The sequence below is a fragment of the Eubalaena glacialis genome, chromosome 7 (assembly GCF_028564815.1).
Source record: "Eubalaena glacialis isolate mEubGla1 chromosome 7, mEubGla1.1.hap2.+ XY, whole genome shotgun sequence".
Taxonomy (NCBI): domain Eukaryota; kingdom Metazoa; phylum Chordata; class Mammalia; order Artiodactyla; family Balaenidae; genus Eubalaena; species Eubalaena glacialis.
Genome location: NC_083722.1, coordinates 108,713,394 through 108,728,352, shown reverse-complemented (window position 1 = coordinate 108,728,352; position 14,959 = coordinate 108,713,394). Strand labels below are relative to the sequence as shown.

Sequence of the window (14,959 nt, the reverse complement as noted above, 5' to 3'; positions counted from 1 at the left end):
TGGCTAAAGGTTTATCAATGTTGTTTATCTTCTCAAAGAACCACCTTTTAGTTTCATTGATCTTTGCTGTTGTTTTCTTCGTCCCTATTTCATTTATTTCTGCTCTGATCTTTATGATTTCTTTCCTTCTACTAACTTAGGGTTTTTTTTTGTGTGTGTGTACACATTTAGTTTTATTGTAACAAAGCAACTTGTACACTTCTAACGTTTAAAACTGAGCATCATCTTTCCTTTCCAGTGAAACAAAAAGAAAAATTTAAAAATAAACAGGAACAAAACTACAATAGAGAATGTCAATCGCAAATAAGATCCTACGGGTTCTGCTGATTCTCCCATTGAGTGGCAGGGCTCAAGTCATCATAAGGAGAGAATTTTATTTTAAAAGTGTCATCTTAAACTGCAGGGATGTCCGTTAAACATCACAATTAAACATGCCAGAGGAGAAGCCATGTTGTCAAAATGCCCACTTAACCCACCCAGACATCTCAAACCCATCCTTTGCTGACCTTCTATAACCCCATTTTTTAAAGTTTTTTTTTCTTTTTTTAAACAAGAGAAAGTAGACAGATACATGTTGGTAAATGCTAACTGTCCATATTCACATAGAGACATAGTGCAATCTCTGAGCCCAATATACAGAGAAAGGAGGAAAAAAGCTAGAATTCTATGCACTACTACACAGGGGCCTAGCACCCTCCAGCTTCCAGCAGAGCTAAGGGAGCAGAAGGTTTTTCTTTTTTCCCACAGAGCATGGTGGTGTTGATTCCATAAAGTTTTTGTTGAGACAAGAAGGGATAAAAATGAATTTGGAACAGAAAGGCGTAGAGATTCTTTTCCCACTGAATTCTGTTCAAGGTATTTCCCCCCAAAATAAGTTGTGAGCCATGGTATAAAGGAGAAAAGAGACCTCAAAAACAGGGTGACTGAGCACAAGAGGAGGAGGAGAAAAAAAAAAGAAGACTGCAACTTGCTCCCAGGGACTGGAGAAAATTAAAAAAGGAAGGTTGGAATCCTCAGTGTTCCATTAGTCATCTTCTCCTTCATCTTCCTTCATCCTTATCCCCTTCTTCATCAATATCTTCCAATCCTTCTTCCTCTTCATCATCATTGTCACCTTCTTCTCCTTCCCTTTCCTCATCATCCATGTCCGGAACCAAGTAGTACTGTAATGGATTTGGCCAAATATCATCTTTGATGACCTCTCCTAACTCATCTGCTCCTGCATCAGAATGATCAGTAAACCAGGTGAAGAAGCTTTCTGGTTCCTTATGCTGTCTCATCCTGCTGGCTTTATTCTGCGTTTGACTTGAACGTTTTGTCGCATCCTTTCCGGATTTCCATTTGATTTCAGTGGACTTTGAAGATGGATCACCACTCTCATTCCGATGAAATTCTTTGGAGAGAACTTTATTTTCGAAGTAAGGGTTTTCATCAAAATAAGAATCTATTCTGTAACCTGATTTAATATCTCCAAATTCTGTCACTTCAACTCCTGTCAAATAATGCAGCGCCTCTTCATCCTCCTCCCCAAGCAGTGCAGACACTTGTGGATGGTTAACAGATGTTGTTACCCAAAAATGTGGGGTTTTGGCGATCAATTCTGACCTCTTCTGAAGAAATGGTTGGCGGAGTTTGTTATATTTCTGTTCTGCTTTCAGAATCTCCTCACTGGCTTGTTGGTTAAGTCTGTCTATTTTCATTTTGTACTTCATCAGTATGTTCAGTTGCTTCTTGCTATTCCTTTTCTTCCTTCGGCAAGTTCGGAGAAGCAGATGTTTCCTCTGGCCTGGAGGCAGGAGTCAGTCTCGGTTTCTTCGGTTTCTTTGCTTGGGGTGGAAGTGAAAACTGGTGTTTGGGAGCCATGCTGGGAGAAAAGCCAAGAATCCACCCAAGGAAAGAGACTTGTACCAGGAGCTCTGAGAACTTTAACTTTGGGTTTTGTTTGTTCTTCTTTCTTTAGTTGCTTTAGGTGTAAGGCGAGGTTGGAGGTACATGTTTAATAGTAGTTTAAAAAAAAAAAAGCAGCTAACACTTACTGAGTATCTGCTTACTTCTTGCCAGGCACTATATAAAGTACTTTCCATGCATGCGTTGTCTCATTTATTCTTTACAGTAACCCCATGAGATGGGAAATATTTTTATCCATACTTTAGAAATCAAATTAAGTAATTTGCTCAAGGACCCACAGTTAGTAGGCAAGTGAGCCATAATAGCATGTGCTGCACGTTTTAAAATTTTACTTCATTTAAGAAATACTGAAAGGTTTTGTATGAAAGTCTGATTTCAGTAGACCATTTTGTTTCAGCTTTGAGGAATTTATATCTTTAGGATTGTTGAGAATCATACAAAGTAAATTATTTAGAGCTACAGAAAATGTTTTGTCATATATGGTAATATTTCATTTGTTTAATATTGAAAGGGGATAAAGAGTTATAAATGTTTCCAGATTGGTAAAGTTTACCTCTTGTTGAAGAAACATAGCTTTCAAAGAAATTAACCATTTTAGAATAGTAATTTTTCTGAAATGTGTGTTCCTTTTGGCCTTGTAAGAAAAAAATTTTCACCCTCTTAAAGACAGTTTTCTGTGTATGATGAATCTGTTCTTTTTTTTTTTTTTTTAATTTTTTGGCTGCACCCCGTGGCATGTGGGATCTTAGTTCCCCAACCAGGGATCGAACCTGGGCCCCCTGCATTCATGGCGCAGAATCTTAACCACTGGACTGCCAAGGAAGTCCCTAATGAATCTGTTCTTGATAACTCAGGGCTTTTGTTAGGACCATCAGTTAATATATTTCACTGTAATGCACTACTTTTTTCTTTTCCCTTGCTCTAAGTTCTCTTATTGTTTGTGCACACTGCTTCTTATAATTCTTTTATTTAAATAAACGTAAGAATTAATATGTAAATCAAGAATTAGATTGGCCTCACCTGTAAAGAAGCATTCAGCTCACCAGATTCTGGGGGGAAAAAAAAAAGATAGTATTCTTATAGCTACCATTAATTGCGTACTGCCAAATTTGGCAGAGATGATTTTCATATATTATTTCTTTTAATTCTTACAACAACCATATGAATTAGATGTTATTATAGAAAATGAGACTGAGGCTTAGAAAGGCAAGACTCCCTTTGCTACCAGTTATTGAAACTGACAATCAAATTTAGGACTGATTGTTTCTAAGGCCTAGATTCTTATCTACTATTTCATACTCCTTGCATTTGTTTCCTGATTGTTTCACAGTTCTTGGCTCAGTGTTGAGTATGTACGTGTTCAAAACTAATGTTTGTTTCTTTATCACTTTATTAAAAATTTTTTAATTTTAATGAAGTATAATTAACATGCAGTAAGTTGCACATAAAGTTTTTAATTTAGTGAGTTTTGACATAAGTATACACTTTTGAAACCATCACCATAATCAAGATAAATATTTTCATCACCCCCCAAAGTTTCCCCTTGTCCCTTGTAATCCATCTTTCCCTCCAATTCCATCCACAGGCAACCACTGTAGGTTAATTTTATATGCATACATATGTATATATGTATATTATATATAATTTTTTATATAAATGGAATCATAAAGCTTGTATTTTTGCTTGGCTTCTTTTACTCAGCATAATGCTTTTGAAGTTCATTGATGTTATTGCATGTGTTGATCTTTTTTTTTTTTTAGTTTTTATTGCTGAGCACTGTTCTATTGTATGGATTGTTATCCATCTAGTTTGGGGGCTATTATAAATAAAGCTGCTGTAAACGTCTATGTACAAGTCTTTGGATGTATGTTTTCATTTCTCTTGGGTAAAAATCTGGAATGGAATGGATGGGTCATATGGAGGGTGTTTGTTAAATTTTTTAAGAAAGTGCTGTTAGCTTCCTATTACTGTAACAAATGACCACACACTTAATGGCTTAAAACAACACATGTTTACTGTCTTACATTTCTGGGGGCCAGAAGTCTGAAATGGATCTCACTAGGCTAAAATCAAGATGTCGGCAAGGCTGTATTTTTTTCTGGAGATTCTAGGGGAGAATCCTATTTTCTTGCCTCTTTCCGGCGTCTAGAGGCTGTTTATACTCCTTGGTTCATGACCCCCTTTCATCTTCAAAATATAATCATACCGACCTCTCTTTCTGTGTCCCATTGCCTCTGACTCTGACTCTCTTGCCTCCCTCTTTCACTTATAAGGACCTATGTGATTACATTGAGCCCACCTGGATAATGCAGGATAACCTCCCAGTGTCAAAATCTTTGACTCCATCATGTCTGCACAGTCTCTCTTGTCAGGTAAGGCAACATATTCACAGGATAGAAACATCTTTGGGGGGCCGTTCTACCTACCATACTGCCATACATTTTCCAAAGAGGTTATACCATTTAGTATTAGCACTAGCTGCAGTTGCTCCACATCCTCTCTGATACTTAGTTGAGTGATCTTTTAAATCAATTTAATTAAAAGAATTTTAATTTTCATTTTGAAATAATTTCAAATCTATAAAGAGTTGCAAAACTAGTACAAAGAATACCCCGAATTCTTCACCCAGAGTCCCCAAAGTTCACATTTTATTGATCACAGTACAATTACCAAAATCAGGAAGTGAACATCAATACAATACTGTTATCTAACCTATAAATCCTGTTCAAATTTTGCCAGTTATCTTTTCTTTTGTTTCCCGGTCCAAGATCCAGGGCAGAGTCCGTATAGTCTCCTTTAATTTGGGACGGTTCCTCAGTCTTTCTTTAACTTTCGTGAGTTAGACCAGTATTAAACTGGTATTAGGCCTCCTTTATACTTAGATCATTGAGGACCCCAAAAAGCTTTTGTTTATTTGGGTTATGTTTATTGATATTTACTGTATTAGCAATCAAAACAGATTTTAAAGAATAATTAATTTTAAAAATAATAAACCCATTACATGTTAATATAAATAACACGTCATTTTCTAAAATAATATCTAATAAGAGTAGGATTATTTTACATTTTTGCCAATCTCTTTAATGTCTGACTTCATACAAGACAGCTAGATTCTTATATCCCATTTGCCCCAAGAGCCATGAGAACGTCATGTTATCCTCATGAGAGGGTGAAAGTGAAAAAGGCAAAAAATGTCTCAATATTATCATAAGGGTTATTAGTCTGTTGTTTTCTCTTCTTGAGGTGGTTTTGTCTGGTTTTGGTATCAGTAATGCTGGCTTCATAGGATGATTAGGAAGTATTCCCTCCTCTTCAATTTTTTGGAAAAGTTTAAGAAAGATTGGTATTAGTTCTTTAAATGTTTGGTAGAATTGACCAGTGAAGCAAATCAAGTCAGGACTTTCATTTGTCAGGAGATTTTTGATTACTGATTCAATCTCCTTACTCTTTATAGGTCTATTTTTCTACTTCCTCTTTTTTTTTTTTTTTTTTTAATATAAATTTATTTATTTATTTATGGCTGTGTTGGGTCTTTGTTGCTGTGCGCAGGCTTTCTGTAGTTGTGGTGAGTGGGGGCTACTCTTCGTTGTGGTGCGTGGGCTTCTCATTGCGGTGGCTTCTCTTGTTGCGAAGCACGGGCTCTAGGCACGCGGGCTTCAGTAGTTGTGGCTCGTGGGCTCTGGAGCACAGGCTCAGTAGTTGTGGCGCATGGGCTTAGTTGCTCTGCGGCATGTGGGATCTTCCCGGACCAGGGCTCGAACCTGTGTCCCCTGCATTGGCAGGCGGATTCTTAGCCACTGCGCCACCAGGGAAGTCCCTTTCTATTTCTTCTTGATTTAGTCTTGGTAGATTTTGTGTTTCTAGAAATTTGTGAGCTAATATATGGTCTGTCCTGGAAAATGTCCCATGTGAACTTGAGAAGAATGTGTATGCAGTTGTTTTTGAATGTCCTAGTCTTTAGTGTGTTGCTCCCGATAGGGGGGAAAGGAGAGGGGGGAGAAGGATTGGGAGAACAGGATACCAGTCCTTTAAATAAATCCCTTGGAAGTCACTTAGCTGGAGAGGGAGGGCCTTGCAACTGCAGGGGGTTGGGGGGGTGGGGAGGTAAGGTGCAACAAAAATGGGCACCTGTCTCTTTGCATCTTTGTGATCAGAAGCAATAATCAGTGATAAGGGCATACATAGATCTGTGATATTTGGAAGACAGGGTCTTTTTTTTTGCCCACCCTAGCTCCCACAAGCTGTGTCCAAGCTGTTAGGAACCTTGCTCAGCTCACGTCCATGTTGCTGGAGGAAGCTGTGTAGCTGCTACAGTGCTAAGAGTTGAAATTGAAATTAAATGCAACTTATTGTCCAAGCCTTCCCCCCTGGAAGATCCAAGCCTTAAATAGACTCCATAGTTCCAAAATACATCAGATAGAGTCTGCCAGTGCATTTGCTGTCTAGCAGTTATCAACTACTCACTGGACAGTCTCACTTTGACCATATTTCTCACTTTAATGAAACAGTGTATCTTAGTATTTTGTATTCTCATGTTTGCGTGTTCATTCATTCATAGAACAGTTTAAGCTAAGGCACTATAACTACCTGTTCTTTGTAGTCACTGTAAGGTCCTCTTGCTTTGGCCATATTTACTGAATAAACTCAAGGAAGTGTGATAAAACTATATTTGTGACTGAAGAGATTACATTTTTCAAAGTAGTAAATGTCTATTGAACTTCCTTGATTATATCTTTCTCATTTCTGTCTCAAGAGAAAGATTTGTTTTGAGTGTGAATGACTGGGCTGGGAAAAGATGTTGCTAAATCACAAATCCCCTTAGGAGGTAGCTGGAAAAATGTTGTCCCTTATAAAATAGAAGCATGAGAAGAAATAATGACTTCAAGAATAGAACTGTTGAATAAATTTGCAGTGTAGCAAAGCATAAAGTATGTGTTACCATTGAAACCATCTCAAATGACCTACAGTGAAGGAGAAAGAGCATAAGTTAGAGACTTTTTTAAAATCTGAAAAACATGACTAAGTTTCATTTCTAAACTTTGTGTTCATTCATTTACTCTAGAGAGATTTACGACTGGCTCTGTGGCAGTTGAGCAAAATTTGACATTCTGAAGGCGTATTGAAATGTAACATATGTTATATGTTTATTATGAGTGTTTTTTCCTTTTTCTTTTGAATGACATATTATGACTGCTTGATGATGTAAGAAATTTGAAACCAGGATTTTTAAAAAATTGAAGTATAGTTGATTTACAGTGTTGTGTTAGTTTCAGGTGTACAGCAAAGTGATTCAATTATACACACACACACACACACACACATATCTATTCTTTTTCAGATTCTTTTCCATTTTAGGTTATTACAAGATATTGAACATAGCTCCCTGTGCTATACAGTAGGCCTTGTTTATCTGTTTTATATATAGTAGTGTGTATCTGTTAAGCCCAAAGTCCCAGTTTATCCCTATCCCCTTTCCGCTTTGGCAAGCGTAAGTTTGTTTTCTCTGTCTGTGAGTCTGTTTCTGTTTTGTAAATAAGTTTATTTCATTCTTTTTTATGGCTGAGTAGTAGTCCATTGTATACATAATACCACGTCTTCTTCATCCATTCATCTGTTGATGGACATTTAGGTTGCTTCCATGTCTTGGCTATTGTAACTAGTGCTGCTATGAATATTGGGGTGCATGTATCTTTTTTAATTAGAGTTTTCTCCAGATATATGCCCAAGAGTGGGATTGCTGGATCGTATGGCAACTCTATTTTTAGTTTTTTAGGGAACCTCCATACTGTTTTCCATAGTGGCTGCACCAGCTTACATTGGGAAAGTCCTTATTTCCTCTTCATTTATGAAGGATATTTTCACTGGATATAGAATACTGGTTTGGCAGTTTTTTCCTGCATTTTAAAGTTGCTACTCCACTATCATCTTGCTTGCACAGTTTCTGACAAGAAGCTTATTATAATCCTTATCCTGTTCCTCTGTATATAATATGTTTTCCCCTCTCTGGCTGCCTTCAAGCTTTTCTCTTTGCCTTTCAGCGATTTGAATATGATATGCTTAGTTCTTTTTGTTTTTGTTTTTTTGTTATTTATCCTGTTTGATGTCTTTGGACCTTTTTAAGTCTGTAGTTTGGTGTCTTGTTACTAATTTTGGTAAGTTTTTAGCCATTCAAATATTTCTTCTGCTCTGTTCTTTCTTCTCCAGGCATTCTGAGTGTTACACTGTTTGATATTTTCCCACAGTTCTTGGATGTTTTTTTTCTGTTTTATTTTCCTATTCTTTTTCTTCTTTACATTTCAGTTTGAGCAATTTATATTATCCAATCTTCAAGTTCACTGATTCTTTTTTTAGCTGTTTCAAATCTACTAATAAGTTTGTCAGAAGCATTTGTTATTTATTAACATGTTTTTTCCACTTGATTTTTTCTTATGATTTCCATGTCTCTGTGAAATTACCTATCTGATCTTGCATGTTGTCTACCTTTTCCATTAGAGTCTTCGCCATATTAATCATGTTTTAAATTCCCTGATAATTCTAAAATCTATATCATGTCTGAATCTAGTTCTGATAATTGCTTTGTTTCCTCAAACTGTGTTTTTATTACTGCCTTTGGCATGCTTCATAATTTCTTGTTGAAATGTGACCATTTTGTATAGAACAGGAAATACTGAGGTAAATATCTGATATGCTTGGAGAACACTGCAAGTTTCCTTCTGCTAGTCCTTTAGGGTGGAATTTGAATTAATCTGTTAGGGGTTGAGCTATGTTTAAACATTATTATTGCTATGGTTACCAGAGTTGACATTTGTTGTTGCCATGGAAACCAGAGACTTCAGATTTCCCTAGTGTCTCTTATCTCCCTGCTTGGCATTGGGTTTTCCCTTTGTGCTGTTTCACACAGTGAGTTCGTCTTTTGCAGCTATATTCCATTGTTATTTTTACTCAAAGCTTATTAGCCTGGTAGTGGAGGGTGGGGGGAGTTCTGGGGTGGTTTGTTAAACCTCAGATTTTGGCAGGCACTAGAACCTGGGTCTCGGAGCTGTGGCCTTCATAAAACTTTCTACTTCTAGGAGTGGGGTTGTTTCCCTTCTTTGTTTTTCCCCAACTGCTGCGTCTGGGTTAGGTTTTCTAACACCACCACCCCCTTTTTATAAGGCAAAGCTTTTTTTTTAAAATAGATTTTAACCAATAGTGGTTTATTCTTTATTTGAATTTTCTATTTAAAGCAGCCTTCTCTGCCCCTGTATTTTATTTTATTTTTTTGGCCATACCACAGGATCTTAGTTCCCCAACCAGGGATCCATCCCATGCCCCCTGCAGTGGAAGCGTGGAGTCTTAACCACTGGACCACCAGGGAAGTCCCTAAGTTAAAGTTTTTAAAGCCCTTTCCCCCTGTATTAAGATTGTCACTTTAGAGAAATAGTGAAGATTGGGTGTAGTCTCCTTTTCTTTCTTCCAGCTATAGTGAGATTCTACCAGTGTTCTCAGGGTACAGGCCTTGGTGATTTTTTTTTTTTTCTTGCAGATTAAATCTTTCATTCCATAGGGAGATAGGGGAAATAGGTCTGGGCTGATTGGCATTGGCTGCCAAGCTCCACAGGGGTGGGGGCAGGGATGAGGAACTTTCTTTGCATTCTCTCAGATTCCCCCCCCCCCGCCCCCACATTAGAGAGCCTTTTGGGGTTTCTGGAGGAAAAGCCTGTAATAGGGTGGAAACTCTCCTATGATTGCAGCCCCCAGAGACTTTACACTCTCATGCTAGCCCATATTCAGTCTTCAGCAATTTGTCATAATTTGTGGTTTAATCTTCCTGACAGCAATGGGATTCTTTCATGCTCTTGGAGCTATATTTCCTTTGGTTAGAGAGAAAGCTTTCTCTCTTTTAGGATTTTAGGCGCTTGTCCAGCCTCTGTATTGCTCCATCCCATCTGTATTGCCAACAGGTTGGGTCAGGAGACAGTGTGGGTGGTGGGGAGAATGTGGTTTCATCTACTCTTTCTAAACCTTAGGAATCCACACTGTGGTCAGAGAATAACTTGTGAAACTTGCCTTAGTGCTCAGCATATGGATCAATTTTTGTAAGTGATCTCTTTGTGCTTGATAGAGTATTTATTCTGCAGTTACTGGGTGCTGTGTTATATAAATGTCTGTTTAGTTCCAGTTTGTTAACCGTGCTATTCAAATCTATATTTATCTCTTTATTTCCTCCTATTTAGGTCATTTATTCTATCAATTACTGAGAGAGATGTTAAAAATTTCCCCATTATGATTATGGATATATTTCACTTCTCCTTATAGTTCTGCTAAGTTGTGCTTTATGTATTTGGAGGCTATATTATTGCATGCATACAAATTTTAAATTATGTCTTCCTGATGAATTCTACATTTAATCCTATGAATTACTCCTCTGTTAATGCTTTTGCATTATAATCTGCTTTGAGTACTATTAATAAAGCTAGAGCAGCTTTTGTTTAGTTTATGTTTGTGTGACCTTTTCCATACATTTTATTTTAATTGTTCTCTATATTTTTGGTGTGATTCTTTTAGACACCATAAGATTGAAAATTTTTTTTTTTTTTGGCCATGCTGCGCAGCTTGTGGGATCTTAGTTCCTAGACCAGGGATTGAACCCGGACCACTGCAGTGAAAGCACCGAGTCCTAACCAGTGGACCACCCGGGAATTCCCTGTTTTTTATTTAGTATGATGATTTTTTTCTTTTGGTCCACTTACATTTAATGTAATTACTGGAATATTTGGGTTTACATTTGACATCTTATATTTTGCGTTTTATATGTTCTACTTATCTGTGATCTTGCTTTCCCTCCTTTTTGCACTTATTTGGGTATTTTAATTCTACTATTCCTTTCTATTAGCCTAGCAGTTATATACTCTTCTACTATTTTTAAATGTTTACCCTAGAGATTAAAACATGTAAACATGTATTTACTTTCTTTTTTTCAAATATGTAAGTTTATTTTTTCTCAACATAATAATAGTCATAAAGTACAAAATTCAAAAGGTAGAAAAAGTTTAAAGGTGGAAAGTCCTCCATTCACATCTGCCCACCAGCCACTTAGTTCTCCAGATGACTCAGAAATGAGTATCCACCAGTACAGGCATCTGGCCTCTTCACTAGCCCCCAAACGTATACTGTATTTACTGATCTGTGCTGTGTTTACTGCTCTCTAGCTGGGAATCTTGGCCTATATCTTCCTGCTTATTCATCCATCTTCTCATCCTTCATTAAAGCTTCTTTCTCCTTCTTGAAGCTTTTCTGAACAAATCTAATCGATCTTCTGCTTCTGATGGTAATCACAGTTTTCCTTCCACAATTTAGCACTTAATTGTGTTGTTTTGTGCTGTTTTCCTTAAGTTGCAAGTATGTAAATCTTACTTTCCATCCTAGATTGTGAGTTCCTTGAGGGTAAGATAGGATACATTATTTGGTCTGTATAATGCTGAGCACAAAGCAGATGCCCCCCAAATATGTGCCTAAGTAAATTGCTTCTCTGGTAATGGCTGTCAGAAACTTGTTTTCCAGGAAATTTTCAATTTTGGTGCATCTTGAGCCTCAATTGTTCAGGGTAGATATAGTTTTTAAGAGTTGCTTTTAAATATAAAATTGCAGATAGACAATTGGAAGCTACTTGAAAAATATTTGCTTATAAAATTGTGCTGTTTTTCTTGTATGTACTTGTTTTGCATTTCATGTTACTTTAAGATCAGAATTAATGGAATATCCATTCCTAATTCAGTATCATAGTGTAAAAATATTCATTGCTATTTATAAAACATGCCACTTTCTTTTTTAAGTATTGACAAGTTTCTTTTTTTCCCAAGGTATTTTTCCTTGATTACAGTTTTTTATTATACCTTTGCAAAATTAGAAAATACTAAAAAACGCTAGAAAAAATTACCCTACTCCCACCAGTGAGAGATAAATGTTAACATTTTGTTATGTGTATACTTAGTTTTTTTCTTTGTTTATGTAGATGTTTCCCTCTTGTAAGTTTCTCACTTTGTAATTCTTAATGTTTGCTTTTCAGCTTTTCCTAAAAGGATTCCAGAACACCTTAGAAGTGCTTGAGGAAGAGTGATAAAGGCAAGTATCCAACTCTTTATCATCAGTGAAATAACTTGGTTCATAGCCAAACCAGAAAGCTTTGGTCACCATATCTATCACAAAAACTAAAAAGTTGGGAAGAAAAACTTAAAGGAAAAAAAGAAAGATAATTCATATATAATTTGGAAGTTTTTTGCAAAACTGTTGTAGAAAAATTGTTAAAAATTCTGAGAATTTAACAGAGTTATCTGAAATACCTGGTTTGTTGGTGGCTACCAGTTTTCCTCCTCTTTTTTCCCCACTTTTCACCCCTTCCCCCTGCCCCCTTTCTCCCATGTCCTTTTGTTCCCTTTGCTCTTTACCCATTTCCTCTGGCTTACTTAAAAGAACTTTACTTTTCAGAGAAGCTGAATGAATAAAAGAGAAGCTAACATTTCCTTCTTACGAAAGCACACTTAACTTTACTGTTGTACTTGTTTGTGTTAAACCAGAGACCTCAATATTGTTATTTGGGAAATTTATAAACTGAGCAACAGTTATTATTGATTTGAATTTTACTGCTGTCTTACAGAAGAAAATAGGGGAGTCCTAAAAAACTTTCACATTATTGAATTCCTTTAGTGCTTGCTTTTCTTACTGTCACAAGTTTTATGTAATTAATTATTATAGCATTACTGTCTTTGGTATTTTTGGCATAGCATTTGACCTTCCTTAATATTTGTCACAAATTGAAAGGTGGCCTTAAAGATTTTTTCTTGGCCTACAGAAAGTTTTACCAAGTTTCACAGTATTTGACAAGAAATATTTCTTTCTTTTTCTTTTTCTTTTTCTTTTTTGGACAAGAAATATTTCTTGTTTGTGTTGATATCACAGCAATAATGCAGATGATAGGTACAAGTACCAGATTACATTTTATAGTCAGTGCAACAGGTTGTTTTTCAAAATTCTTATCTAACAACTTGATGTTTAAAGCTCAATTTCGGTTTCTTTAGTGTTCCATGTTAGGTAAGCTTCTGTTAGTATCATTAATATATGTTTTGCCTTTAGAAATCCCAGAATTTATTACTCTTCTACTAGGTAATCTTTGCAGCTGTGTCTATATCCTGTGCAAGCTTTGGCTTGGAAATTAACACTTTATTTCTAGGTTTTCCTAGGAATGCTGGCATTTCCTTGTAATTGATCATTTTGAATTGTTTGAAAATAAATAATGTAGACATGCTAGTGAGATCTCAAATGAAGTTACTGACATTTAAAATGTACCAGATTCTCCATTTTTTTATAAATACGAAGCAGGTGACCACCTTATTAGTTTATAACACTGCCTAATGAAACTGATTTGCTGAGTAATAAATTTCCTGATATGTTTATATATGAGACAAGTGGGTCATTTGGTTTTCCAGCTAACCTTGACACCATTCCTCTCTTCATGGTATCTTTTATTCTCATGGGAGAAACTTATTTTACACATTTACTTTCAAAATCAACCAAAAAAAAAATCAGTTGTATTATTTAGCTAATGCAATATAAATAAGAAAAAAAGTAAATTACTTCCTCATTATCAGCCTGCTGCTTTCACAGTGCAAGAAGAGATTACTTGATATACACTGTTACTGGATTATCTTGGTTACATAGCCCTTTTTCTCTGAGAAGCTTAATGCTTTGCAGAGTGAAAATAATTCAATAACTATTAGTCTATGCTACAAACTCATGAGAGAAGATGAGGATAATTAAATACATACACTATTGGCAACATTTTTGCCCACAAGGAGCTCCAGAAAACTCCAGTACAAGCCAAGACAGTTGTTAATCTAGTAAGGATTAAGGGCCTCTTTCTTGGCTCTTGAAAAGGGAAAAGGAAAAATAAAGCAATACACAGTCAGGAAAAGGGTAGGAGGCCCCAGTGGTGTGGCAAGATTTCGGTGTGGCCACAAACAATTTGAGTGAAAAGCAGTGAAATTTCCCATTCTCATGGCTCCTACTCATTTGCTTAGTTTGGGAGCAAAGAATTTTGTGGTATTTAGACAGTAGGAAGGTACTGGTGAGAGACAAAGGTCTTTAACCCTGTCAACACAGTTTACTCTCCTGAGTCATGAAGAGGTTAGGAGATGGGAAAATAAGCATGAAAGAATATGGTCAGCAGAACCACAATGACAATGTCCATATACATGGTGAGAAGGTCTTCTGAGAGTAGTTACCAGGAAGAAAGGTCTAGTGGGTTTGCATTTCTGTCCCTTTGAACTCTAGTAGCCTGGAGGTCACAGTGAACTCTTAAATCCAGCTAATTTATGCCTTTTAGATTGCTACTTGGTGGCCAGGGGTCTGCATATCCCCAGAACATGACCACCTTAGGTGCTTCACTAGTAGTGACTTAGACTGTTCAAAGTACTTGGTGTAGTATATGGAGTTTTAAAGCTGTTTGAACGAAAGTCTGAGGTAAAATATGGAAATAAAGACCTTCCTACACCATATTTTGCCCTCCCTAGCAGGTTCTGTACATTAATACAATTTTGTTTTATATATTTGCAGAAACTCAATTAAAAAAAAACACACTTTCTATTATGAAAAATCTCATCCTTACCATCCCCCCCTTTTTTTTGGCATGTGATCTCTGTAACCATGGCAGTTGTGCTGACCTTGCATCTCTTAGTTTCAACTTCCTTTTAATTTCCTGCATTTAATATTGGTATGTGGTTGCTATTTGACCTTTCTTTTTCTCTACTTTCAGTCATACCCAGTTACTGTGTCACTTCTTTGCTTTTGAATTTTTGTGAATACAGTTGTCCCTTGGTATCCTTGGAGGATTGGTTCCCGGACCCCTGCAAATACAGATATCCTCAGATGCTCAAGTCCTTTATATAAAATGACATAGTATTTGCATATAACTATGCACATCCTCCCATATACTTTAAATCATCTTTAGAGTATTTATAATACCTAATACTATGTAAATGCTATGAAAATAGTTATAGATACAATGTAAATGCTA

At 36.4% G+C, this 14,959-nt stretch overlaps 1 pseudogene; it reads right to left on the bottom strand.

Annotated features, from left to right (window-relative positions):
* Positions 1 to 1,024: 1,024 nt before the first annotated feature.
* LOC133094848 (protein SET-like) lies at positions 1,025 to 1,863 on the bottom strand (annotated as a pseudogene).
* Between the last annotated feature and the right edge of the window lie 13,096 nt (positions 1,864 to 14,959).